Source organism: Odocoileus virginianus, chromosome 17, assembly GCF_023699985.2.
Source record: "Odocoileus virginianus isolate 20LAN1187 ecotype Illinois chromosome 17, Ovbor_1.2, whole genome shotgun sequence".
NCBI lineage: Eukaryota > Metazoa > Chordata > Mammalia > Artiodactyla > Cervidae > Odocoileus > Odocoileus virginianus.
Window position 1 is genome coordinate 10979302 of NC_069690.1, and position 27087 is coordinate 11006388.

The window sequence follows — 27087 nt, forward strand, 5'->3', positions numbered from 1 at the left end:
AGAGCCTTAAACGCAGGTAATCTGCTATAGACAGCCCCTAGACAGCCCCTGCGGCTTAAACCTGGCCACTGAAGCGTCTGAGTTTCTGAACCCTCCATGAATAGCTTAAAACAGAATTTGGAACTGTGTCTGGGACACAATATTTGGTACACAGTAAGTACTCAATAAGAGAACTACTACACCAAATAAAATCCGTTGACTACAAAATTGTGAGAGGTTTCATAAATATCAGCTGAACATTTTATGGGGTAGAGAAAATATCAAGTCCTAGAAATAATTTTTGAAAATGTCTGTGTTTATTTTTACATATATTTGGAAGGTCTTTTTGAAAATGGCATATATATGTATAGGTGCTGTCTTCAGAACTTTCTAAATATCTCTGCTGACTAAAGCTCCTATAAGCACATACTTTCTTATCATGCTTCTTCTGGAATTCAGCACATATGATCCTAGTACTTGTATCTGCATCCCCAACCAACTTGTAAGCTCCTTAAGTATGTATTCGCATGTTGAGACTATCAAAATACCTCTAATTCAGGCAATGGCTAGTCTCAAGGAAGCAGCTGAGTGCTACTTAAGAAGAATACTTGCTAAGAGGTAGAAGTCTGTTGGGGCTTCCCAGGCGGCTCAGTGGTCAAAGAAGCCACTGGTAGTTCCTGCCAACGTAGGAACTACAGGAGGCACGGGTTTGATCCCTGGGTGGTGAAGATCCCCTGGGGGAGGAAATGGCTACCCACTCCAGTATTCTTGCCTGGAGAATCCCATGGACAGAGGAGCCTGGTGTGGGATACAATCCACCAGGTCACAAAGAATCAGACGCAACTGAGCATGCACGCACATGAAGAAGTCTACTCGATCTTCTTTGATAGACATGTGTAATTAGGAGTGCTGAATACCACTAACTAACTGTATGAGGACAAGTGTTGGACATGCTTTTGTTTCTTCAGTAAGAAATGTTTTCTGAAATATTTAAGATACCAGTTTGCATAACCAACTTTACTTCTAGACAGTTCACAGATCAATTTCAATTCCACATCATCACACATTCCGAATCAGTGGGATCCGAATCAGGAACTTGATGGTGTTATCACTCTTTCACTGGTTGTAACCATAAGAGGGTGGGTTGCAAGGAAAGAAACTGAAGAACATAGTAGAACAAAGCTTAGGATTCAAAGCTGCCTCTCTAGTGCAGGATTCTCTCATTTTTACTTTAATTATAGTCCCATACTCAAAGCCAGGAAAACAACCCACCATCTTGATTAGGTTGTCTCAGACAGCCGGGGAGGGAGTGGGTCGGAAAAGGCCGATGAGGTCAGTCATTATAAACAATCTGCGTTCACAAGCAATTTTCAGACAGACCCAAACTGGCTCACAGCACATAAGTGATCCTGTGCTCTGAACAGTAATGCAGCAGCTGTCCGTCTGGGGTGCACCGTGCAGGGAGGAGTGAGTCCTCTGCAGAGTCGTCGAGGAGTTGCAGAGCAAAGGACAAAAGCGTGTCTCTACCGGGGAGAAGATAAAAGGCAATCTCAAATTCCAGGAGTGTCTTAGCAGCAGCCAGGGAAGATCTGGCAGTTTCTGCAAACAAGTGGCCAGGGTTGAAGTTTGTGAGGGAAGGAAAACAAAAAAATGAAATCTGTCATGTACATGAAGTTCAGCTCAAACCTAAAACTTCCCCTGTCCACTCTCGTTAAGAGGACTTTCCTATTCGGCAGAACTCTTGGGAGCGAGCAAAGGGATGTCTGGTCATTCTCATGGCAATATTTTTGCTTTTTCCTTCCTTTTTAATTTTGCTATTCTTTGTCAACTTCAGTCAAACGGGGAGGGCTATTTGTGCTGAACATTTAAGCGCGATTTTTCAGAAGGAACGTAAAATGACACGAGGGTCTGGTGCTACGCTGTACAGTTCAGTGAACTCCCCCCACCCCCCCCACAGATCAGCAAGATGGTTGGAAATGCCTCTCTCCGTCTGTTTTTCATCTCCAAAGTCTGTGTACTCAGTAGAGTGTGAAGAGAGCCTCTCTTTTCTTCAGCACATTCTCCCAGTGGTCCTGCCCCCCACCCCCACCCCCTCTCCCTAGCCCCTGCAGCAGAGAACAGGAACTAGAGCAAATGCTTTTGTGAATTAAGAGATCTTGTGAGCGTAAATTCGGCCAGGCTGCTCCTTTCTGCAGGCCAGACCCCGCTGCTGCCCCAGGATGTGAACTGTCAGTTTGCATAGCTGGTGATGAGTTGCAGAACCATCAGCAAAGGTGAAGACGGCAGAAACAAGAAAGATTCAAGACTGGTGGAAATCATTTCACAAGGAAAATTTCAGCCATCAGTGGGAGGAAGCTTTGAAAAATGCTGCCATTTCCGAGTCAGAATGAAGGAAAAATTAAATTACTGCCGGTGAGGCGAGCCAAAGTTGCATCTCCCTCCAGGGAGAGTTTTGATAATGGTAAACATTTGACAGCTGGCCTGGAGTTGTTATCTTGTTCTAACAGTTGTTATGGTCTAAATGAATATTTCTGATAAGGAAAGAGAAAGAAAAATTTAAACACTTTTATGGGGTTTTTTTTTTTTTCTGTTTTTAAACCTGAGGGGGAGTAAGCCAAACAAGTTTAGAGCCACTGAGAAAGTGGTCTGGAAATCTCACCAGCATCATCATTTCCGTGAATCTAGATGAAATAATTCTTTGATGTAAATCAACTTACTATGAGATTATCTTTAAACTTTAGCTTTCTCCATCACTTGAAAACAATTCCAATCGTTGACTTGGAGAACTCAAGGAAATAAAGGGTTAATAAGAGCAAATGTACCAGTCCAAGTACTTAAGCTCCAGAACCTGCAGAGAAATGTTGCGTTGTTACGGAATCTGTTTTTTAGCTACCGAGGATCAACCATCAGAAAATTTTAATCTCGCACAGATTTTATTATTTTATGAAAAATATAGGGCCAAATATTTCAGAAAGGTAACAGAGAAAAAAAGTGGCCGAAAGAATTTTAAACTTGAAAAGCACTGTTTACTGGGCGTCTGAGGGTTCTGCATCACTCCACCAGGAGATGTGGAGTGCCTGAAGGGAGATTTCATTATAAAACACTTGCTCAATTCCTATATATAGCATAAGAAAACAAGTCTGAGTTATTGTCTGAAACGTTCCAGGTCTTCACAGGCACTGGATCTATCACGGTATCTAGACGTATGCGCAGAAGGCTCAGAGGAGAGGGGAGGCAGTCCAGCTGCCTTATATGGGTCTGCTGATAGTCGTGTCCTCAGAGAAAGCACTGAAGTCCTGAGAATACTATAACCCTAGGCACGCATGTTAAAACAGAATATCTGCACTCCTAAATTTACTCTGCCTCTGACATTCTACTAGATGGGAGTTAACCAGGGGCTAAGAAAGGAGGGACTATGGCAAAGAGAAAGAAGGAATCCTCTGGAATGAACAAAAACGTGGAGGGTATTTTCAGCAAACTTTATAAAATTTGCACTTTCCTTGCCTAAAGTATAACTGCCATAAAGGCTGGGAAAATTAGTATTTAGCACTCAGAAACAAATTCATAGAGCATTTGCTTGGGGGTATAAACTGAGGATTCAGTCTCCATCCTCTAGCAGTTGTAAGGCACATAGGCCAAGGGAATTCGAGCTGTATAATAGGTGTCGGAGCTTTCTGTCACTTGTATGCTTAGAATGCATTTGTAAACATTATGCCCTACCCAAAGGAAAACTTTACCCAGTCTTACCCATTTTTCTTTCTAAAACAAAATCAGAAAATCTACCTTTATTCTTGTATTTGTGGGAAGTCAGAGTTTCATTATTTTTTTCCCCAGGGACCCTGCCCTGCCTTAGTATGAAAAGTATATAAATCGATATTAAAGTATGGTATTTTGAGAATGTTTCAAAGTAAGGTCAAACTGGTGTTAAAAACCCTACTAGTGAAGGCTAAAATAACAGTCTGGCTGAACAGTCTTAAGTGCAGCTGACTCCAATTACTAAGTACATCCTAGCGATTTTTTTTTTTTTTTTTACTAACAAGAACAATGCAAGCAAGTCTTTGAGTTCAAAAATAATGTCAATGAGAAGTTACCCATAAGAGAAATTAGATAAATTATCCCAATGCTGCAGCCATATAGGCAGTTGACAGTTAACTTCACCTTTAGCACTGAAAAAGTTGAGTTCTTTTTTTTTTTAACAAATATTCGGAAAAAGAGACAGAGGAGATTCTAAGAAGGACCAAATGCTAGGGAAAAAACACTGTTTTTGACTAAAACATCTGAGACACTTTTGGATACGAAAACATATACATAATCTAACCACTACAAAATCATGAAAACAGGGCTTTCAAGTAAAATTTTTAAAACATTTTATTATGGAGGATTTTGAACATACACCAAAATAGACAGAAAAATACAATAAAACCCAAGCATCCTTCACACAACCCAACAACCATCAAAACCATGGCCAATCCAGTCCCATCCACATCCACTTCTCTCCTCCTGTATTATTTTGAGGCAAATTACAGATGTCATCAAATCAGACACCGCACATGAAAAAGCAGAGATCCTTCAAGTACTTTATTCCACACAGAATGCCTCTTTCTGCCTTCACGTCCACCACAAAATTTTTTTTTTTTTTTTAATGATAAACCTCTCCCTTTCCCCAGAGGACATTGTTACTAGTACACTAACTACCCAGGGCACTACATGAACCGAGCTGAATAGAGAGCACATCTCAAGATACACAGGAGACTTCTGTTTTACGTGTGGGCTCATGCTCTTCATCTACCTTCCATTCTTAAAAGGCCAAGGCTCCTTTAGGCAAAGAGCCACTCTGGACCAGGGTTCTTCCATTACCAAAACAGGACCACATCATCTTCTGGCACCAAGGAAGACAGTGGTCAAGGAAGTACAGTGGTTAACACATCAGCTTCAATTGAACAGATTTTAATTTGTTTTAATATCTATTTATTTGGCTGCATCGGGTCTTAGTTGCAGCACGCGAGATTTTTGCTGCATCAGGCAGGGTCTTCTGTCGAGGCGCATGGGCTCCGGAGTACGCTGCTCAGAAGTTGCTGTGCACAGGCTTAGGTGCCCTGTGGCATGTGGGATTTTCATTTCGCAGCCAAGGATCTAACTTGTGTCCCCTGCATTCCAAGGCAGATTCTTAACCACAGGACCACCAGGAAAGTCCCAGATCTGGTTTTAAATCTGGCTCTGCCAATTACTAGCTTTGTATCTCTGGGCAAGTTACTTAACCTCTCTGAGTCCCTATCCTCCTCACCTCAAAGACTGGGATAATAATAACTCCCTCATAGAACTGTTGAGAAGATTAAATGAAATAATATGTATAGAGTGCTTAACCAAGAAGAGCTAATAAATGGTAGCTCATTTAAAGGATTAAGCAAGAGAATCTTACATGTGATAAGTATCAGTAACGACAGGAGGTTACATACAAAGTGGAAGGAGGAAGTGAAGGGAGAGACGGAGTAAAAATGCTCCACTTTTATAAATCACAACCCTCAACAAACTTCGTTTAAGAACTTAAGTGTATCAGTGTAATCGTTTAATGGGAACTTGCCATCAGCACATAATCGAAAATAAAGGTGCTTCAATCTATTTATAACTGCTGATCCTTTAAAAATCAAATGTCTCATACACAAATGTAAACAGCTTTGGTTGAAGAGTGTCATATTTATACACCAGGGTAAGGACTCAGGAGAGAGGGGGATGAATGCTTGCTGCCTTGTCTAAACGAACCAGCCCAGTACCTGTGCTCAGGTGAACCACAGCAAAGCCAAGAAGTGACAGTACCCACGATGGAAAGTAGGAGTGGCAGCAATGGTCTCTCACTCAGCTTCAGGCCTGAACCATTTCAGAATCATGCTTTTGAAAAAAATCACTCAGATGAACAAAGGGCATGGGGAGGCATGCTTTTTTGCTTAACATTTGTCAGGACACTTGCAAATCGGGACAAAAATGTATCTTAAATCATGCACTATCAAATCACTACATTATGATCTATAATGTGCCCAATGTCATACAGTCATTTAATAAGGAAAAGAACGGACATCAACATCTTATGTAAGAACTCTCTACCTATTAATAAAAAGCACAAACTAGAAGTTTTCTGCTGACTTTTTAAGTCAGTGTATGCTTTTCTCTGTTTTTGCACTCCAAAGTTATACAAAGGTTATGCTAAAATGGCCAAATGCCAGAGCGCAAGTTTTTCAGGGGGAAAAAAAAGAGGGGGAAGATTAGCAACTTTTACGTGGTTTAACAAATCAAGCCTCTGTTGGTATGATTATCAGGTAAATGGCTGACTGTGATAACAACTTAACAGGGTTACTTCTCTTTAGTCTTTACCACATCTATTTAATCCCGCTGCTAGAATAACCTTCCTAAATGCATCACTCACCACCTCAAAAACTTTTCATTCCTTGCTCTCTATTCCAACTCTTTCACCGGCATTTTCCTTTCACAGTCTGGTTCTAACCTCCCTAGACAGTTGAAGCTTCCAAACTTCCCTTCATATGTCCCTTCCTATATATTCAAAGCAGATTTTAATCTGTCCTCAAACTACTCAGTGTGTGTCTGCCTTGATACCTTTGTTTCTAGTCAATAGGAGTTCCTTTCCTGAATCTTCTTCCATCAGAATTCTACCTATTCCTCAAATTTTAGCTCAAGTGGCCATTTTTTCCTCCATACAACTGTCTCTGTTCAACCCAGTTAGAGTTCGTCTTTCTCTTCTTTGGACTTGAGCTGTCTTGAACTATGGTCACCAGAGTTCGATCTTAATCCCCTGAATTCCAAGTTTCTAAAGATCATCCCCTTTTCACTTTTTTTTTGTACCCCTCAGAGCATGAAGCATGGTGACTTTTAATCACACTGAACTTACTGCATATTTGATATCTAGAAAATCATCAATAATAGCATTTACATCTTTTCTGATAAGCAATCCACACAAGGAATCCTTCAAGGAGAATTTCTTAATTGGTTCACCAACTCTTGGACTTCATGGTTTCTGCTTAAAGATGAAGCCCCCACAGAGCCCATTTGATATACACACATTACCCAAAAAGAGCAGCCAATTCTCTCCTGACCCAGTAAGAAACTGAAGAAGGCAGACATGTGCAGGAGGAAACACCAAAACCACAAATATGGAAACAGTGTTTGTGAACCTCTTTGGGCCAGATCACAGACATCCTTAATTTCATCACACTTCCTTAAAAGGAGCAAGTTGGGAAATAGGGAAGAGGGAAAAAAAGTCTTTAAGCTTTTTTTTTTTTTAAAGTCTTCCAAATTTGTAGGTTAGGTTATCTGTAACTCTCAGGAGAATAATGTACAATCTCTGAGAACACATCTAACGCTTCTTGCCCTTTTGGCTAGTATCAAGTGAAGAACGTAAGGCATCTAGATTTTAAAACTTCAACCACTAGCAATTAACATGAGGTAAATGCTGAGGCAAAAGGCGTGCGTGGGGGGCATGCTCAGTTGCTTAGCTGTGTCCGACTCTTTTGCTACCCCGTGGATGGTAGCCCGGCCAGTTTCCTCTGTCCATGGAATTTTCCAGGCAAGAATACTGGAAGTGGGTTGCCATTTCCTCCTCCAGCAGTAGGGCAAAATAGATGTAAATAAAAAACTAACCATAACTCTTGCTGGTTATCCATTTTAAATATAGCAGAAATGCATATTCTATGTACTTTCAAAATATAACCGACCTAGGGGGGAAATCTAAGCATTAGTACTATAAACACACATGTGCCAAAGCACATGTGCAGGCTTCAGTCCTTCCTACACCATGAACCACTTTCTGTCACCACCTCCCAGTTACAGTTCTCAAGTGGCACTGGAGACTGACATCACACTACTATATTTAAAACGGATAACCACCAGTATCTACTGTATGGCACAGGGAACTCTGCTCAGTATTATGTAACGACCAAATGTGAAAGAATTTGAAAAAGAATAGATATATGTGTATGTATAACTGAATCACTTTTCTGTACACCTGAAACACTGTACCACTGTTAACCAACTATATTCCAATATAAAATAAAAAGTTAAAAAAAGAAAATAATAACTCCTGAAAGTCCAAAAATCAAACTCATCTCTGTCTCCATTATAACTGAGTTGCTTTTTTCCTAGATTTAATAGATGCAATAAACATACATAAGCAAAAGCAAAAGATGAGTCTAAATATAACTTGTCAAAAATTACAGGGTGATTTAGGGTGGTGTTGGAAATAAAGTGTTCTTCTACTTTTTATAAATTTATCGCTGATGAAAATATTACAACTTAATATTTTTATATTCAACACCATAATTAGGGCTTTCCTGGTGGCACAGTCAATGAAGAATCTGCCTGTAATGCAGGAGACCTGGGTTCAGTCCCTGGGTTGGGAAGATCCCCTGGGGAAGGAAATGGAAACCTATTCTAGTATTCTTGTCTGGGAAATCCCATGGACAGAGGAGCCTTGCGGGCTACAGTCCATGGGGTCACAAAGAGTCAGACACATCCAAGCAACTAAACCACCACTACCACATCATGATGAAAATAATATATGAGTATGAAAAATATTCCAAAACAATGCATCTTTGAAAGCAATATACCCAAAGAAGAAAAATTTTATTACTTTCCTGCTGTATTCCTAAATATAACTGTCATCTGGACCAAGAGCCAAAAAAACAAAGATTATGGTAAAAATTCTAGAATTTCAACAATGCAAGTCTCTTATTCCAACAATTCTTAAACACCTAAAACAATCAAATACACCAGATGATCCATTTTATTTCTTAATGTCTCAACATTGCCCCAGATGGATAATTTATTAACAATAAAGTCAAATAAAAACTGAAAATTGCTTACTAAAACTGTTTACAAATGTTGAAGTAATACTCCAAGTATATCCCCTACACAGTAATTTTGTCCTTCTGCAAGCCACACAGCTGTAGTATAACAATAGCCTTTTCAACTGTACCATGAAAGTAGATACTCCTATACTCTCCATATTATTCAACACTGGTAAATTATTCAACCTAAAAGTGGACTCTCTTTATTCAATCTGAAACTGGGGTCCCTGACCCCTAAGATATTTGCTGGGGTTAAGCTTAGGTTTGTGGTTTTATCAAAGCAAAGACTTCTAAAGCTGGGCTGTCCAATCTGATAGCCAATAGACACAAATGGCTATTTAAATTTCAATTAATCATAATTAAATCTGAAATTCAGTTCCTCAGTTACATTTATCACATCTCCAGTGCTCAAAGGCTACACGTGGCTCTCATATTGGTCAGCATAGAATCTAGTGCTTTTCCATCATCACAGAAAGTTCTACTGTACAGTTCCAGTCTAAGGATGACCAGTCTTACAGGTCATATTTGCTTTAGTTCCATTGTTTTAAGGCAAAGTGAAAAAATTGATACTGTCACCTATCAATTTTCTCTTTTTTTTTTCTAGGCTGAAAATAAAATCTGTATGATGTTTCAGGATAGATTTCCTACTGCCTCTGGATCCAAAGATAAGAAAGAAAAAAAAGTGGTCCCCTGGCAGAATCAAAGGAAACAAAACTACAACAACTACGACAAAACAAAAACCCCACCTAGGTCCATCAAGCACGCAGGCTGTTCTCCCTATGAGAAACGCAGTGATTGGCATGGTGAACAAAAATAACCCTCCCATTATTTAGAAACTGCTCATCACATCTGCTATACAAACATACTGTCTTGAGTAGATACATGTACTTTCACCTATCCAAGAAGATCTACCTCCTGTGGCTAAAAACTGGCTAGTGTATGCAACATGGTCAAGTGATACAAACATGGGTTTTGAAACCAGACGAGAGCTGAGTCCTGTAGTCCTTCACACATGCTCACTAGTTACGTGACTTTTGAGCAAGTTACTGAATCGTTAATGTACCAAAAAAAGAAAGAAGCAAAAATCAGGTCAACTTCCCATGCAATCATGATCAGTATCAAAGAAAACAAGGTGGGACTTCCCCAGCAGTCCAGTGGTTAAGACTTCACCTTCCACCGCAGAGGGTGTGGACTGATCCCTGGTCGGGAAGCTAAAATCCTGCATGCCTCGGTAGCCAAAAAAACCAAAACAAACAGAAGCAATACTGTAACAAATTCAATAAAGGCTTTAAAAATGGTCCACATAAAAAAAAACTTTTTTAAAAACAGGAAGATAATGTATACTTGGTATTAACTAGCACAGTATGTGACACAATCAGTTGCACTGGCAACTATTCTATTCTGTCTTCTATAGAAGACAAGAAAAAAAAAAAGACAACCCTCACAATAATAATGTCACTAATAATAGCTATTAGGAAACTGAATCTCTTTTTTAAAAAAACAGCTTTATTGAGCTATACCTGACACATTATACAAATCATCCTTTTGAAGTATATAAATCAATGTTACAAGTCTTCTAATACATAATTTAACATTATCCAGCACCCATTAAGGGCTATGACTATGTAAGCTTCTACGGTAGTGGTTCTCAAACAGGGACAAGTTTGCCCACCAGGGTACATTGGGCAATATTTGGAGACATTTTTGATTATCATGATAGGTGCAAGCTATCTAATGGATAGAAGCCAGGGATGTCACTAAACATCCTACAGTGCATGGGACAGCCCCACAATAAAGAATTATCCAATCTAAAATGCCAATAGCATTTATGTTAAGAAACCTGTTGTTGGGATACAAAGATGAACAACAGACAGTATCTATTTGAAGCTTACTGTCTGGTGAAAGAGGACAAGGTGCAAACTGACCACAGGATGCTCTGGTTGCAGAGAGAAGAGGATGCTTAAATCAAAACACACTGGAAGACAAACAGAAACTGCCAGGAGTACTTAGGATGGAAAGGAGTGATTTCATGTAGAGGGAACAGGATGGAAACAATGCTGATATGCAGAAAGCTTGTTGGAGTCTAGGAAGATTCTAGGAGTTGAGAATGGTGAGAGCTCAGGAGAGAATGAGAGAATCAAAGATCACACAGGAGCTGGATCACCGTGATTTTGTATGCCATGCTAGGAAAGAATTTGGAGTTGATCTTTTAATCAGTGGTCAATGCACACATTCTGCAATGAGCCAGATAGGAATATCTTTAGGCCATATGGTCTCTGTTACAACTACTCAGCTCTGTAACCACAGCGGGGAGAAAGCAGCCACTGATGATGCATAAACGAATGAAGGTAGCTATAAATGAAGGTGGCTTCCTTTAGAACTTTATTTTTGGGCACTCAAATTTGAAAGTCATAATTTCCTGGGTTAATAAAATATTACTCTCCTTGTAATTTTTTCCTACTAATAAAACTGTGAAAACCATTCTTTAGCTGTGGGCTGTACATAAGCAGGTGGTGACAGTTGTTTGCCAAGTCCCGCTAGAGTGAATACACAGGACTTCAAGGTGACAAGTCAGCTTATAGGATAAAAAATGAAACAGAACATTTCTCTTGAGATCTCTGGAAGGACTGACCATCTTTTAGCCATTCCTGCTAAAGAATAAATGGATGTGGGCCTAAGTTTTGTCCACTGCTTGCCTGTAATACTTACAATGAGGTGGTATGCTAACTAAAGGAATGAAAAGCTCATTTCAGGCTATTGTGGTGAAATGACATTTACCTAATGCAGATATAAATTTCTCCATAATTAGTGGGCACTTGACACTAATGTAATCTGATTACTGCAGCAAAGTCATCCTTAAACTAACTCCCCAGTACTGACAGAGTATGTCCTTGAAATAAGCGAATTAGGGCTAAGTGACAAAAATGTACCAGCTATTAAGAAACAACCCCATATTTACAATCATCTGTTACAATGAAGGAAAAAAACCCCAAATACTTCACAGTGTCAATATGAGAGGGCACTTGAAACACAGGTTAGGAGTTCTCACTATCTTAGTCCTGATATTATTCCAAGGCAAATTCTAGAAACTTTAAACTAGTGGAAACCACTTACCACCTTTAATTTTCAAGAGAGAGAGGTCTGATAACATAGATTCAATTGTGAAGAAAATATGTCACTTTTACTCAATTTAAAAATGTTTTATTAAAAAAAAAACTGTAAGAGAAATATACAACATACTAACCTGGAGAAATATTTCTTTAAAAAACTTGTTTCTTCCTGATTCCAATTTTTTTATGATTTTTAATAGCCACAATGGTGTACTATTACAACTAAAGTCATTTCAAATCTAAACAACTGTCATTTACATCTTTGATGTGGTTGACTCTTATGAATAATTATGATTTTTCTTAGGGACAATAATCATATGTCAAAAGGATTGTTTTGAGGATTAATTGATTTGTTTGTAATTTAATTATATAGTGCCTGGTATATAATATATGCTTCACTGAGGTTGAAAGTGAAAGCTACTCAGTTGTATCCAACTCTTTGCAACCAACTCTTTGTGGCCCTATGGACTATATACAGTCCATGGAATTCTCCAGGCCAGAATATTGGAGTGGGTAGCCTTTCCCTTCTCCAGGGGATCTTCCCAACCCAGGGATCGAACCCAGGTCTCCCACATTGCAGGCGGATTCTTTACCAGCTGAGCCACCAGGAAGCCCAAGAATACTGGAGTGGGTAGCCTTTCCCTTCTCCAGGGGATCTTCCTGACTCAGGAATTGAACCGAGATCTCCTGCAGTGCAGGTGGATTCTTCACCAACTGAGCTACCGGAGAAGCCCTAACTAAGGTTAGGTGTCATTAACATGAAATATTTTACAGTCACTACTTCAGCTTCTCTCTAAATGCTTTACCACAACAGAATTCTCCCAGCTTTAAAATACTTTTTAAAAATTCAAGAACCAAAAGAATCTAGAAATTGCATGATCCAGCTCTATACCATACAAGTGGATAGACTGACTGAAGTTGAACATGCCTGGTTTTAAGTCCTGGTGATACCAGACCATTAGCTCAGTTAATTCTGCCAAAACCTTGATTCCCTAATTTATAAAATGGAGATTAAATAAGATAATGCTGTAAGGTGCTGAGTTCAGTGACCAGCACATACTTTTAAAATCAATAAATATTCACTATTATTATTGATTTTGATCTTCCTACCATGAAATTTTCTTTTTTCCATCTTTTGAAGAAATGTGTGTAAGCTGCCCCATATTTGTTTTGAATGTGACTCCTATCTAACCATACTGACAGGCCACACGGGACTGAAGCAGACCATTTAAAATATTTATTTTCCAAATCAGGCAAACTACCTCTCCCTTTCTTTGTGTGATTCCTTCGTTAGTATATACCGCAACTTCAAAATATTTTAATAAGTCTTCCAAAGCTTCAATTTTTCCAACTCCACTCCATGGATCTTGGGAATACGTATGTGCTAAATATGTCTGTGAAATGCTCTGTTAAAGATTACACAATCAGGAACAAAAGATGGTGCTTTTGGAGATTCCAAGCAGTTGCGGGCCAGTGAATGTAACAGAAAGCACCCTTCCGATTCATTTGCTTCAAAGGGCTAAGGAAATAACCTATTTCCTTTTCCCTCTTTTCTATCTGGTTTCTCTGATGTGTTCCCAGATACTCAAAGAAAGATTCAGATATCCATGAAATCTTAATATGCCTGTTTGAAGCCAGAAAAAATAAAGAACAGTACGCCCATATTTAAGACCAGGAAGAGTCCATCAGTACTTGAGGGGGAATTTGGTTCAGTCTTGGAAATTACTGAAAGAGTCTTTCTTCTGCGGTTAACATGGAAGTCATGTCAGATGGCTTAAATCTGCATGGAATTCCATAACCCTGAAGCATGCTCCTGAAGCCATCCTACGAACTTGGCAATTACTCCAACAGCCTAAATCTTCATCTGTTGCCAGATAAGCTGCAACAGTTTTTGGCCTTGCCTTATAGCCCTTGCACTTGACATCATTTAGCCTAGACTCAGCCCTTGACCTTGCCTTGATAGCTGGAGAAGAGTTCAGAGGGACCAAACCTCAACAGAAACAATCTTAAGTGTGAAAGGTTCTACCCAAGGCTTCTCTCAATGAGTGCTCTTTAACATTCATCTTTAATCTCAGAAGTTCAAGAGAATGGGATAGCTGCAAATTCCCCCTTGTATCTGAGAAACTTGAAGCTAGTCATTTGTTGTTCTTGTTTCTTTGTTTTTGTTTTTGCCTTAAGGCAAAAGTACAGAGGGTAACCTGAAAGGCTCCTCTCACTCTAAGGATTCTTTTTATCAGCTTTGTTCATCTGACTGAATGCTACTTAACTTTTCCTTTAAATGTGGATATTTGACGGGTTCCTAAAGACACTGAGACTTTTTCCACAAAAAGGAATCCACTTAATTGGATCGGAAACCAGTACCTACTTTTGGAAACAGAAACTTTAACTAGAGACAGATAAATCAGGGTGATGGCATTTTCTGAATTTTGCTTGAATTCTTTGATATTTTCCTGTTAACCCATGTAGATCTGCTCTGGAACTTCTTATTGACGGGGGCAGGGCTCTGGCTGTATCTCCTACTTTTTTGTCTTTCCTTCTCTCCACCTTGCCTCCTTAGCATTGAACAAAGTATGCAGCACACTAACCAGGTACATGTGTACTGATTTGCTCTTCCCACAATACTTCATGGTATCCAGGGTGGTTTGTCTCTCTCACTCCCTAAATTTAGTTCTGGATATGGTATTTTGACCAGTCATTGGAGTGAAGAAACTCACTGTGTAAGCCTGTCACTAACAATCTATATCCTTAACATGCATTCCAATGTTACAGCATCTTCTGAAAAGACACAGAATTTTGGCTGGGTTTGACCAGGGCAGTGGATTACAGTTCACGTGGCCACAGAGGGTAAGATTACTGATCTGGTAGATGACCACAGACCCAGATCAAGCAGTGACACTTACTTGCAACAACTCCACCTAGACTCAAGTCACTCTGGAAGAGTGTCTTGAGTTATGGACATAACCCTAGATTTGGAACTTATGACCTAATTGTAATTAAAATTAGCAAGTGAGTAGGACTTTGTGCTAACTGGCATTCTATCTTGCAAAAAGAAGAAGGCGAGGTGATTATAGGTACCTAACATCAAATTTAGTAAAAAGCACTGGATAAAAAAACCTGAAGTGTGATTTAATGATCTAAGAAATTAGGCAAAAGCGTCAAATCTGAAGAATTTAAAAATGGCTATAGGTCAAAGCATTAAAACTACTTTGGGAACGGAGTGGCTGTAAGGGGAACCCAGTGAGGAATCTGCCAGGGGTTAATTGCAACCCTGCATGAAAAGCAGTTAACAAGTGAGAATTAGAACACCCAGGAGGAAAAGAAAAATGTTTCCAGTGCCATAAGAAATAAACAACAAAGGAGGAATATTTCCTTTGGCTACCACTATGTCCTTTTCAAAAGCTCCGAGGAGCTAAGGGGAATGCCAAGGACTGGTTTTCTCAACTCCCTCTGAAGCATTTGTCTTCATTACCGCTCTTTCTAATCAGGGCTCCTTCATGAGTGTTTCTGCTCAGCCCCTAAGGAGCAGCTCTGGTCTGCGATAAATCAGAGTCCACACCGCAAGTCGCTAATCAGCACTCCCAGGGAAAGAGAAACAGAGAAGTGCAGGCCACTGTGCTGAAAAGGCCTGGGGGCTCACAGGCCTCCAGGAAGAAAGGCCCTAATGTAGAAATAATAAATGAGTGGATGCGGACGAGGGCTCCAGTGCCTAGGACTTCTTTCAAAATCTCAAACGCGAATTGTTCACACTTAGTTGTAAAAGTTTAGAAGATAATTTCGTTTCAGCCATGTAAGGGAGATTATGTATGGGTTTGCTTATTAACAACTTGAATCTGGACCCCCGGCTCAATGATTTCCATACCTAATCCACAGATGTCATTAGGAAACAAAAAAATTCCTGGTGAGAACTCTAATATCTATAATATGACTTTACTTTGCTTAAATGGGATTAGAATCATAAATTATGAACATATTACATTCTATCCTTTGGAAAGGATCTTAGAAATAATCTTAAAAAAGATTAAATGCAGTTGCTGGAAGTCACTAGAGCTGGTTAGTAGCAGAGTTTCCTCTAGAAACCAGGAATCCAAACACCTTATACAACTATAGGTCTCATGTATGACTCAAAGACTGAAAAAAACACCACTTAACAAAGATAGACAAGTGAAAAGTAGAATATGACTTAGGAAATGTGGGCTACAGCCCTATGTCCACCACTTAACCACTTCCCTTGGTTAAATCACCTAACACTATGAGTCTCAATTTCTTTGTCTGTGAAACGGGGTTTACATATTTCCTGAATATACTATAGGGCTGCTGCAACATATACACTGGGTTGGTCAAAAATTTCATTTGGGTTTTTCCATAAGCTATTACAGAAAAAGAACTTTCTGGCTAACCCAATACAAGGTATTATTTAATTACTATAAACAACTTTCCTGAGAGCTTAAATGGACTTAAGAGCTAACAGGATGTAAAACTGAGAAAATTCACTTTTCAGAGGAATACCATCCAGATTTGGCAAATAATTCCAGGACCCTAGGATACAAGCTTAGATATGAAATCACTCCTGAGATATAAAATCAGACCGCACTGTGGCATGCAAACACACAAGTCAAGAGTTGAGCCACAGCTAGCAAAATAGATGCTAACTTTTCTAGTGGCGAACCTAAGACCTACTTTATATCCACCTTCCTGTGATAAACTGAGGGTGGCAGGGACTCCAGAAAGACGTCGCAGGTGACACTTAGCCCCATACATGACACTGTGCAGCAATAAAGGCAAACACCTGCTGAGGAGCCAAGGATCTGGTGCCATTCCAGCTTTGCTGGCATTTTATTTCTTGTTACATGTGAAAGTCATCTCAGCATGGCCTGATAGATATGGATACTGTCCTTACACAGAGCAAAGAGGAGCCCCAATGCCTCTATGAGGCAGAGTCATAGTGATCCAAAAAAGCTAGTTTTCCTCCACTCAAATATCATTAAAATATAACTAACGAATGAGCATCCATCAAAGTGATAAATGCTTCCCACATCTAACTGCATAAAACAGCCTCCTGCTTTTCCTTTTGAAACCAGAAACTTTGTTTGTCACTGACTTTATGAAGAAAAGCTCTCACAAAACCTCAGGAAAAACAGTTTGATAGTGATCTTAGGAGCCAGGATTGGAACTGCTTAGAGCCCAACTGAACTAAAAAGCAGAACAGTTTGACTAGACTGCAGGTGCTTGCAGAAGGGATATACAAGAAGCATGGCTAGAATTGTGAATTTTCATTCAAAAAACTAGACTTCATATTGTAAAATGGGAATAATGACATGAGAAAAGCAGTACTTGTGGAATAAGTTTCTATCAGCGTATGTAGGGCTTCCCTGGCAGCTCAGACAGTGAAGAATCTGCCTGCAATGCAGGAGACCCAGGTTGGATCCCTGGGTCAGGAAAATCCCCGGAGAAGGGAGTGGCAACCCACTCCAGTATTCTTGCCTGGAGAATCTAATAGACAGAGGAGCCACAGGCTACAGTCCATGGGGTTGCAAAGACACAGGACTGAGTACACACACACACACACACACACACACACGGTAAACTGGGAGAAGTGGCACGACCAGAAAGACTAATATTTAGGGGACCAATTTGGATACTGCTGCAGTGCTCCAGGCAAGAGATTAAGAATCAGTTTTGTGGTTATTCTGATGAATGGGGACAAGGCTTGTACTGACTATTCTCTTGGACAGAAGAGAATTAATGACATTGTAATAGCAAAGAACAAATCTCACTCCATATTAGATCTGTTTCTTTTATTTTAATCTTTATAATCTATCACTTTTGCTTGATGTGAAGAATGTTACCTATAGTCTGAAATATTAACATATAATACAGCCCATTCTCAAGGCTCTGATCTCTAAGGGTGTAACATTCTTTCATTCACGGAGACAGTAAAAGATAAAGAACAGAGAATAACATTTGCCTTGTTGGAGTTTTAAAGGAACACTGTGACCTGACCTATGAAGACAGCTGCAAGTATAAAGGATTCCAACACCAAGAAGTGTGCGGCAACCAACCAGACCCCCCCCATATCTTGCCTTTAATTTAACAAGAGTTACCCGAAACCTCTTTGGGGACTACAGGGTTCTTCAGGGCATTAGCCACCGTTTTCCTCACATGGCCCTGCAATAGACCTTCCTCTGCTCCAAACTCAGATGTCATTTTGGTATCTTTTGGTCTCACTGTGCGTTGGGCACACAAACTGGCATTTGGTATTAATGCTAAGGAAATCATACAGATTAGTTTCTCATAGTTAACTGGGAAGATATTCTATTTGTTGGTTTTTAAGGAACTGTGAAAGTTAGAATAAAGAGGAATACTGATGCAATTGTTATTCAGTACTATTAAGAATCTGAAAGAGCTTTAGATAAAAAACTATTGACTGTAAATTTAGAATTAGTCATTATGAACTCAGTCAAGTTGAGAGTGTGTCTTTCAGCGGTCTACCAAACACGTGATCAGAACAACTGGACAGATGCTATTAGGGAACCATCCACACGCTCTGGGGGACATGCCAGCTATCTAAGCCACAGAAGTAGAGTGTGGGTGATAATGCCATGGACTCCAACATGGCCTTTACGAACACCACCACCAAGAATCACTCGTGGTCTGAAGAAGAGCAACAACAGAGTTGTTAAGCACAGATATGGATTATATTTTTCTTTCAAATGTTGCAATTAAGCCAGATATAATTTAATGTTGCACTGTGAGAAATGAATCAGTCTGCCTTTACACAGAAAAATGCGCTTCCCTGGGGGCTTAGTGGCAAACATTCTGCCTGCCAGTGCAGGAGACACGGGCTCAATACCCGGGTTGGGAAGATTCCCTGGAGGAGGACATGGCAACCCACTCCAGTATTCTTGCCTGAGAAATCCCACGGACCGAGGAGCCTGGTGGGCCACAGTCCATGGATCGCAAGAGTTGGATACGACTTAGCAACAAGAAAAGTGGCTTCTATAGACCGTGAAGAGTAGCCCGGCAGAAGAAATAAATCAAGGTGTGTTTTCTAAATATGTGCAGAACACAACATATAGAAGTTCATGGGAGAACGAAAGGTGTCTAAGAGAGGTGCTAAAACTGAGGATCAGCACCTTATATTGTACAAGACCTCGCCCGTGAGAGCAAAGCTCCTCCTCTGTAAGGAACTGAGGTGCTGTAACAAACGCCTTGAAAGTTGAAAGTCAAGTCTGGCTGCTAAAAAGCAGCCCCTCTCAGATATATTCTCCTTCCTGACAAATACCCACCCACCAGCAGGCCTGGGAGACACATGGCGACCAGAGCAAGTTGTCAAAACTTATCATTATAAAACGTCCATCTTCTAAAAGTACAACCTCTGCTCAACACAGTGTTTTCCTTGGAAGACGGCTCTTCTGAGAGCCATAAAAAGGTAGTTAGAATTGATGAGGTAAGCTCCTGTAGTTGAACTAACAATCACGTCAGAAATGTAAAGGTGAATAACGATGGTGGAATGCTTAACCAAAACCCCTAAACAATAAGGGCAACAAAATTCACTAATTATGTCCTTTTACTTCAAAGAATTTCATAATTCTTAGCATTCCTCTCTAGAGAAAAGAAAGCTGCATGCGAGTTATATGGCCCTCCTCCTTTAATTTCCTTTCTTATTCCATACCCTCAGGTGGCTAGCTTGGTGCTACATGGCCTAGGCTACATATAAGTTCACAGCTCTTTGCCTGATCTCATGATCCTCTATCAAAACAGCACTTTCAGAAGTGTTTCCTGTCTAGTTCTGCCATTGCGTGAGTGTTTCCTTGGCTGGATCAGCTGCCAAATTAAGTCCCTTTGGAAAAAAAAAAAAAAAACTGCAGGGAACTCAATATAGCCCTGTCCCCCCTCCACCTTAGGTCTGACATCCGGAAGTGACTTAGGAAGTACTCTAATGGTTACCAAATTTTTGGAAACTGATTTAACTTTCCTGAGCTAAACATGTGTTTAGGAGAGACGGCATCACTAATCATCACTTGACCTTGTGACAGACCAAAAGTTGCTGATTTTTTTCCTTAAAAAAAAAAGAAAAAAACAACTTCTATCAGCTAGCACAATGATGTAAATGCAAAATCATGCTGTGAGATGACTGCAAACATGCTGATTTCCAGATGTTTGACAAGATAATGCAGAAACACCAAAAAGGAAGGCGAAGAGTTTCCGTCACAAACTCTGCTTGGTTACTTGCTTTCTGGGGACTTACACACAGCTGTCAAACCATTTAGGATAAAGAAGAACCAAAGGTTTCTTGTTACTTGTCAAATTCTAATCCACTGACTCTGGGTAAAAAAAACTTTGTCTCTGAACAAAGATTTTTCTCTGTACAAAAATTTTCCCCAAATTTGTTGTTACTACTGTGATAAAAAAATAACTGCAGTGTGATTTACTCAAATGTATATTTATTGTTGGGCTTCCCAGGTGGTGCTAGTGGTAAAGAATCCGCCTGCCAATGCAGGAGATGGGAGAAGTCACAGGTTCGATCCCCTGGAGGAGGGCATGGCAACCCACTCCAGTATTCTTGCTTGAAGAATCCCATGGACAGAGGAGCCTGGCAGGCTACAGTCCATGGGGTCACAAAGAGTCAGACATGACTGAAGCGACTTAGCATGCACAAACATATTTATTGTTGCCATACCTTTTATTTAAATAAGCTTGTACAACAATCATAGAAGGTACAAATCTGAAGCAAAGCTCTGCACATTCCGCCAAATATCCCCTTCGTACGTCAGCCATAGATAAAATCATGTCAAAACAGAATCTTACTTGGCCTGTCCCTGCTGCATCTGCTTCTTTTTATAGACTCATCCTTGACTCACACTATTCCTGGTGGAAGCCTTCCCCTCAAAATCCAGATTTAGTTGTCAGATTTGCAATATCCAAAAAAAAAAAAGTGTCTCAAATGAATGGGTTCTTTAAAAGAAATGCCAAACTTTGGGCAATTACATTCAAATTCCTTAATCACCTTAACTGAGCTCAATGGGAACTGTGGTGTTTCTTTCCTATATATCTTCTCCAGAGCCACATTAATGTAATACAAATTCTTTGTCCAAAGGGAAATCCAACATAAAGACACCCCCTTGGCACAATGTTAGTTTCGAGTGTATGCTTCTTGTCTGTTTCATGCAGCAGCAGCTGGTGCTGCTGTTGCTAAGTCGCTTCAGTCGGGTCCGACTCTGTGCGACCCCATAGACGGCAGCCCACCAGGCTCCGCCGTCCCTGAGATTCTCCAGGCAAGAACACTGGAGTGGGCTGCCATTTCCTTCTCCAATGCAGTTTCACGCACTAGAAGCAGTGTATGTGTATGTATATATATGCATGTTGTATTCAGTCGTTCAGTTGTGCCAACTCTTTGCTACCCCATGGACTGCAGCACACCAGACTTCCCTGTCCTTCACTATCTCCCAGAGTTTGCTAAAACTCATGTCTATTGAGTCGATAATGCCATATTTATATCACCCTCCTCACACCTCATCCAACCCTCAAAAGAAACCAGGGGTGAAGTGGATTCAGAGAATATTAGGAATATTTGCAAGTACATCATTTACTAACAGTGTTAGATGTTACTGCAATTTAGTACTACTTGCTTCTTTCCCACCTCTGGGCTAAGAAGAGGATTTTACTTCCCCATCCCCTTAAAACTCTAATCCACCAGTCTCAGAACTTTTTGTGATAATGGAAATGTTCTACATTTTGTGTTGTCTGGTACGGTAGATTTAAAATGTGGCTAGTGCCACTGAGGAACTTAATAGTATATTTTATTTAATTTTCATTAATTTGGTGGCTCAGCTGGTAAAGACAAGAGAGATGTGGGTTTGATCCATGGGTTGGGAAGATCCCCTGGAGGACGAAATGGCAACCCACTCCAGTACTCTTGTCTGTAAAATTTCATGGACAGGGAGGCCTGGCGGGCTACTGTCCATAGGATCGCAAAGAGTCGGACATGATGGAGCATACAATTTGACTTTAGATAACCAAATGCAGCTAGTGGCTATTGCATTGTACAGCACAGTTCTAACCCACGAGTTGTGAGCAGAAGTGACTAGTGTGACACCTCCAATGTCCCCTCTCTCCTGCCATGGTCACCTGCAATAATTTGACGATGAAGCTTTAGTTAATCAAGTTCCAAGAGTAGAGACAGCATGAAGCAGAGACTCCTGCAACCTCTGATGGGCAATAATTTAGCCAGAAAAGTCACAAAATGTACAAGAAAAAAAGGAGAGAAAGAACTGATCTTTGTGAAGACCGTATGGGTCAAATATTATCCACAAAAAGCTCAAGAAACTCCTGCTTCACATGTACAGGTGGTGGTGGAATGAGAAAGGGAAAGGCAGCTGCTCAATCAGCCTAAAACTACTCCTAAAGGTGGAACATAATATAAAACTTAAGAGCCTATGATAGAGGGTGTATGACTTAAGACATTTTACTAACGGCTCAGAAAAATAACAAAAAAGAAAATTTTAACACATATTATGTTGCTGCTGCCATGGAAGATATTTTGCATTCAAAGCAGCAAAAATATATTTCTGAGCAACAAAATTTCCCACAAAGAGAAAAATCCCCTAGTCATGAAAGAGTTAAAAGCAACCAAAATTAGACACAGTTCATGTTAAAGGTTAGAAGAATAATCAGTCATTTGAAAAACACTACATAAACATTTTTCCGGATGCAATTTTCAGTCCAAGGATACATTTCCCAGTAGAAATCAGCAGCTAAAAAGGAAATCATTTCGTCTCCATAAGTGCCAAATTGTATCCTGATTTTTCCTGGTCTGGCTCAACTTTCAAAACTAGTGGTTCAACTTCTGCAATCTTTCACCCAATGACTATGTAAACACATCTTTATAAGACAGACATAATCCTTGGGTGGGCCAATTTATGTTGGATTATGAAAATACTTAAAATACAAAATCATATAATGACTGTTGTCCTTTGGTTTTTCAGTAAAAGGAAAGGAAAATCCAGTTAACATAGGCAGTAGTTCCTGTGAAGATAATATGACACACATATATTGCTTTCTCTTTTTCCAATGTTTTTAAAAATAAATATTACTGGCAAATCAGTAAAGCATTGCATCACATTTTGGCAAAGTGGTATGTAAATTAAGATTTGTAAATATATCTCCGACGTGTTCCATCACATGCCACACAATTGGAATGAATTAAACTACTCGCACGAGGCCAGGAAAAATTCTCACCCTTGGAAATACTTTGGATCCTCAGTATTCGGTCAGAGGTTATAGAAACATTAGTTTTAAGGATAAAGTATTCTTAAGTAAAAACCAAAGATTCATTCAGAATTTATTACTGCCTCTGATTCATATGTATCTCAGATTATTCAGAATGCTTCATAACACAATTCAAGCAGACTACTGAACCTATCGCTAGAAAAAACCATAAATTGTAAATCTTCATAGAAAGATAAACTCTGCTTTTTCACTTTTCCCTTGAAATTCTAGAGCTTTTATGGTCAGCTACAAAATGCATCATGAAAAGCCTATCTTCAACATTCAGCGTGTGGAGGGGAAGAATTTTAACTTTTCCTCCAATGAATAAAGTTATGTAAAAGAAGACATTTGAGGAGTCTTTGGAGAGTGCAGAATAAATTATTGCTGTAAGATCTGGAAAAGTTCGGTAGAACGTTAAGAGATTTTCACATCTGTGTCTATACATTCATGTCTTGGGAATAATGTATCTTCAAAACCATTCACAGAAAAATGTTGTCAAGTACTCCTTCCTTCAGAAAGCAAAGCTTAAGAGTTGCAATCACAAACATTTCATTGTACCATGTGTTACTGAGAATTACACCAAATATCCATGCTTATATATTCATAAAAATGATTCCTGCCAATACTAGTAAAAATTATAACAAAGCAAAGAATTTTAAGTAGATTAATTCAATAAATGTTTTACAAATTATAGTATAACTCTATGAATAATCTTCTAATGGCTATATTAGTCCTTCACGTTTGCTCCTGAGAAAACAAATAAGTATGTCACTGAAGCAGCATGAACAGACTATAGCAATGAACACAGCACAGTGCACATCTTCTTCCCTGTGTTAGGAGAGACCAATGAATGATATGATTTTTTTAATTCACAAAATTTTAACTGAACATAAGACTATACTAGAGTTGCATTTTCCTGTTCAGAAGACTTGTTCTGCCCAAACCATCATGAAGTGTTTCATTGAGTATTTCCATTTAACCATAACTTGAAAGACACAAAATTTTTAACTTGTTGCCACAATTAGAAAATCTTTATTTCTTCTGAAAAGAATAAACATATACAAATGTTCGAAACTAAAATTAAAGGCTGATTATTTAAATTTTGCTTTTAAATTAAAATACTTTGCATTCCTGGCCCATTTAAAAAACACTCTCCAATGAAAGCCACCATTATTTATAAGTGAAGAAAGAAAAGGGAATTTGTCTTCCTTCTCCCCACTCTTCACTTCGCCATTGTCACCTGTATCTATTTTCAGGAAGCTAAGATTCATTAGGGTTAATCTGCCTACTAAATGAATAAACAAAGGATTTCTCTGTCACTAGAGGCCAGGTGAGCTGATAGTATCTTCTGACACAGAAAATCACCTGTACCATACAGCTCAGGAAATTACCTGCTGCAATCCCACACCCAGGATCACTTGGCAGGTAGATCTTTAATGCTGAGTAATGTATGGAAAACTGACTGACTATACTTTTTAACGATTTATTTTAGAAGAAGAACATTTTTTATGAAATTAACTTTATACATTACCAAGGAAAACTAGAGCCAGTTTTCTATGACTTCCCCCTAAAAACCAACAGTGGATGCAAGAACCAGTGTCAAAGTGCCAACATGCAATGAAATAAGAACTGATACAACACCATTTTTATGAATCACAAAATCTTAAAACATACATATATATATATATATATATATATATATATATGCAATTCTAGGATAGAATATGATCAACTAAATTTAACAATACATTATCATAATCCATACCTGATAAATTCAGGCCAAATAAGGCTACATGACCTCAGTAGTTTATCAAGATGCCAGGAAAATTATTTGTTAATACATTAAATTGAAAACACTGCTTCTAAATGTTTCCCTTTGTGGAACAGAATCCCAGTATGTAAATAGAATTTACTTCCATATAGAAATCATTTTCCAGTTAAATAATCCAATAGGAAACAACTGGTAGTAAATAAACATAAAACAAAAGTTAAAAAAATGAGGTCAAAGACAGGTGACCTCTCTCCAGATGTTGGGGAAAGGGGAAGAAATATATCCTAGATATTACTTTTTTAAGATTTTTTTTTTAACGTGAGCCATTTTTTAAAGTCTTGACTGAATTCGCTACAATAGTGCTTCTGTTTTATGTTTTGGTTTTTTGGCTGTGAGGCATATGGGATCTTAACTCCCCGACCAAGGATTGAACCTGCACCCCCCTACACTGGAAGGCTAAGTCTTAACCACTGGACCGCCAGGGAAGTCCCAAGATATTCCTTTCAAATAATAGCTGATAGCTTAAGAATCAAGTGTGATAAGCAGGTAGGACAATCAGAGGACTGATTTGATTCGGTACAAGACACTGCAACAACCAAATACTTAGAGAAACTGGTGCAAACTTTATTCAACTTTTAAGAATACACTCACTGAGAAAGGGGGCCAAACTACTGGGCAGATTATATGTCATTCTCTAGCAGAAGTAGAAACAGAAGAATGGAAAGACTTAGGAAAAGGGTTAGTCAACATTTAACGCATGCTTACCGTGTGTCAAATCTCATAGGAAACAGGACTGGGTTTGCTTAAGGGTGATAAAAAACAGATACGATCTTTGTACATAGGATGTGTTATCAGTATTATGACACTGGAGTTTCTTAGCTTCACAAGGGTTCCTTGGTTGTTTTTTATACTGTATATGTACATACTGTGTATGTATGTATGGGGGAAGTGTGCATATAGGACAACAGAGCTCTCAGTGGGAAAATCCTTACAATGGGGACTCGAGCCTCATGTTCAACACACTGCACCTAAGGAAGAGCAGAGTAGAAAAAACTACAAGACTTACTCAAAATATGGGATCTTTCATAGGTTTTTTTTAATCTATTGGGCTGAGTTTTCTGAAATCAGCCATTTAAACATAAATCAAAGTAAATGCAAACTGTCTGTGACTCCCAATAGCCATCAGCTTATATTGTTGTATTGACAACAGATGCTAAATAGATGAATGTCATATATACATATTCCTGAATTTATTTTTGCTGAGAGGGTTCTTTGGTGTATGTGGGAAAATTCAGCATGTCAGTTTAAGGAAATGTATATGATTTCCTTTTCAAGACCCTACAAAAACATATGGGAGCAAGATAATGTTTGGCCTGACCTGCCAAAATCCTGGGGCGATCACCTCAAATCCGCGCCGCATTCCTGAGTACTAATGCTCACACTGGGGCTCTTGCATTAGCAGATGTGTGAAAACGCATGTACTCTGAGAACTCCCTCACGGCTCCACATCTGAAGAAGCGCCTCTGCAACAGTTATTCCAGCCAAAAGCTGAAATGATATTTCCAAGTTAAGCATACCTTCATTGAAGCCAGTGTCTGGACAGAAAAATTCAACCGAAGGGCTTGTTATCTGGCTCAGAACCAAGAGGAGCCCGAGCGAATGTGACACAGATTTTCAGGAGGCCTCCCCTGCTCCACGCCCCGTCCTCCCATTCTATCAGAGATGCGGGGAATTTTTCCTTGCTCATCTAACAATTTCCCACTTCAAATCCATCACTGGAAGAGGCATGCACTCGACTTTTGGCTGTGATTAAAACGGGGGCATGTTGAACACTGCCAGTAGTCCATTATTTCAGCTATGGCCAAAAAACAGGCTGAGAACATTAACAAAAGCAAACTACCTTTGCATACTTTCCTTAAAATTTTTTCTTGTTAAAAAAAAATAATAATAAATTTTTAAGCCTTATAAAAGTAACACAAATTCCCTGTAGAAAACTTTGGAAACACTTTAAAGAAGAAAGTTAAAAATGCCCCACATCCCACCACTGAGAGGTTAAATACTCTTTATATTCTGGTCCTTCGCCTTCTAGTTTCTCAAAAGTATAAAA

At 39.3% G+C, this 27087-nt stretch overlaps 1 protein-coding gene across 9 annotated transcripts in view; it reads right to left on the minus strand.

Annotated features, from left to right (window-relative positions):
- The window catches only part of BCAS3 (BCAS3 microtubule associated cell migration factor), a 581826-nt gene that overhangs the window by 216676 nt on the left and 338063 nt on the right, over window positions 1-27087 (minus strand). The gene's annotated exons all lie outside the window — the stretch shown is intronic.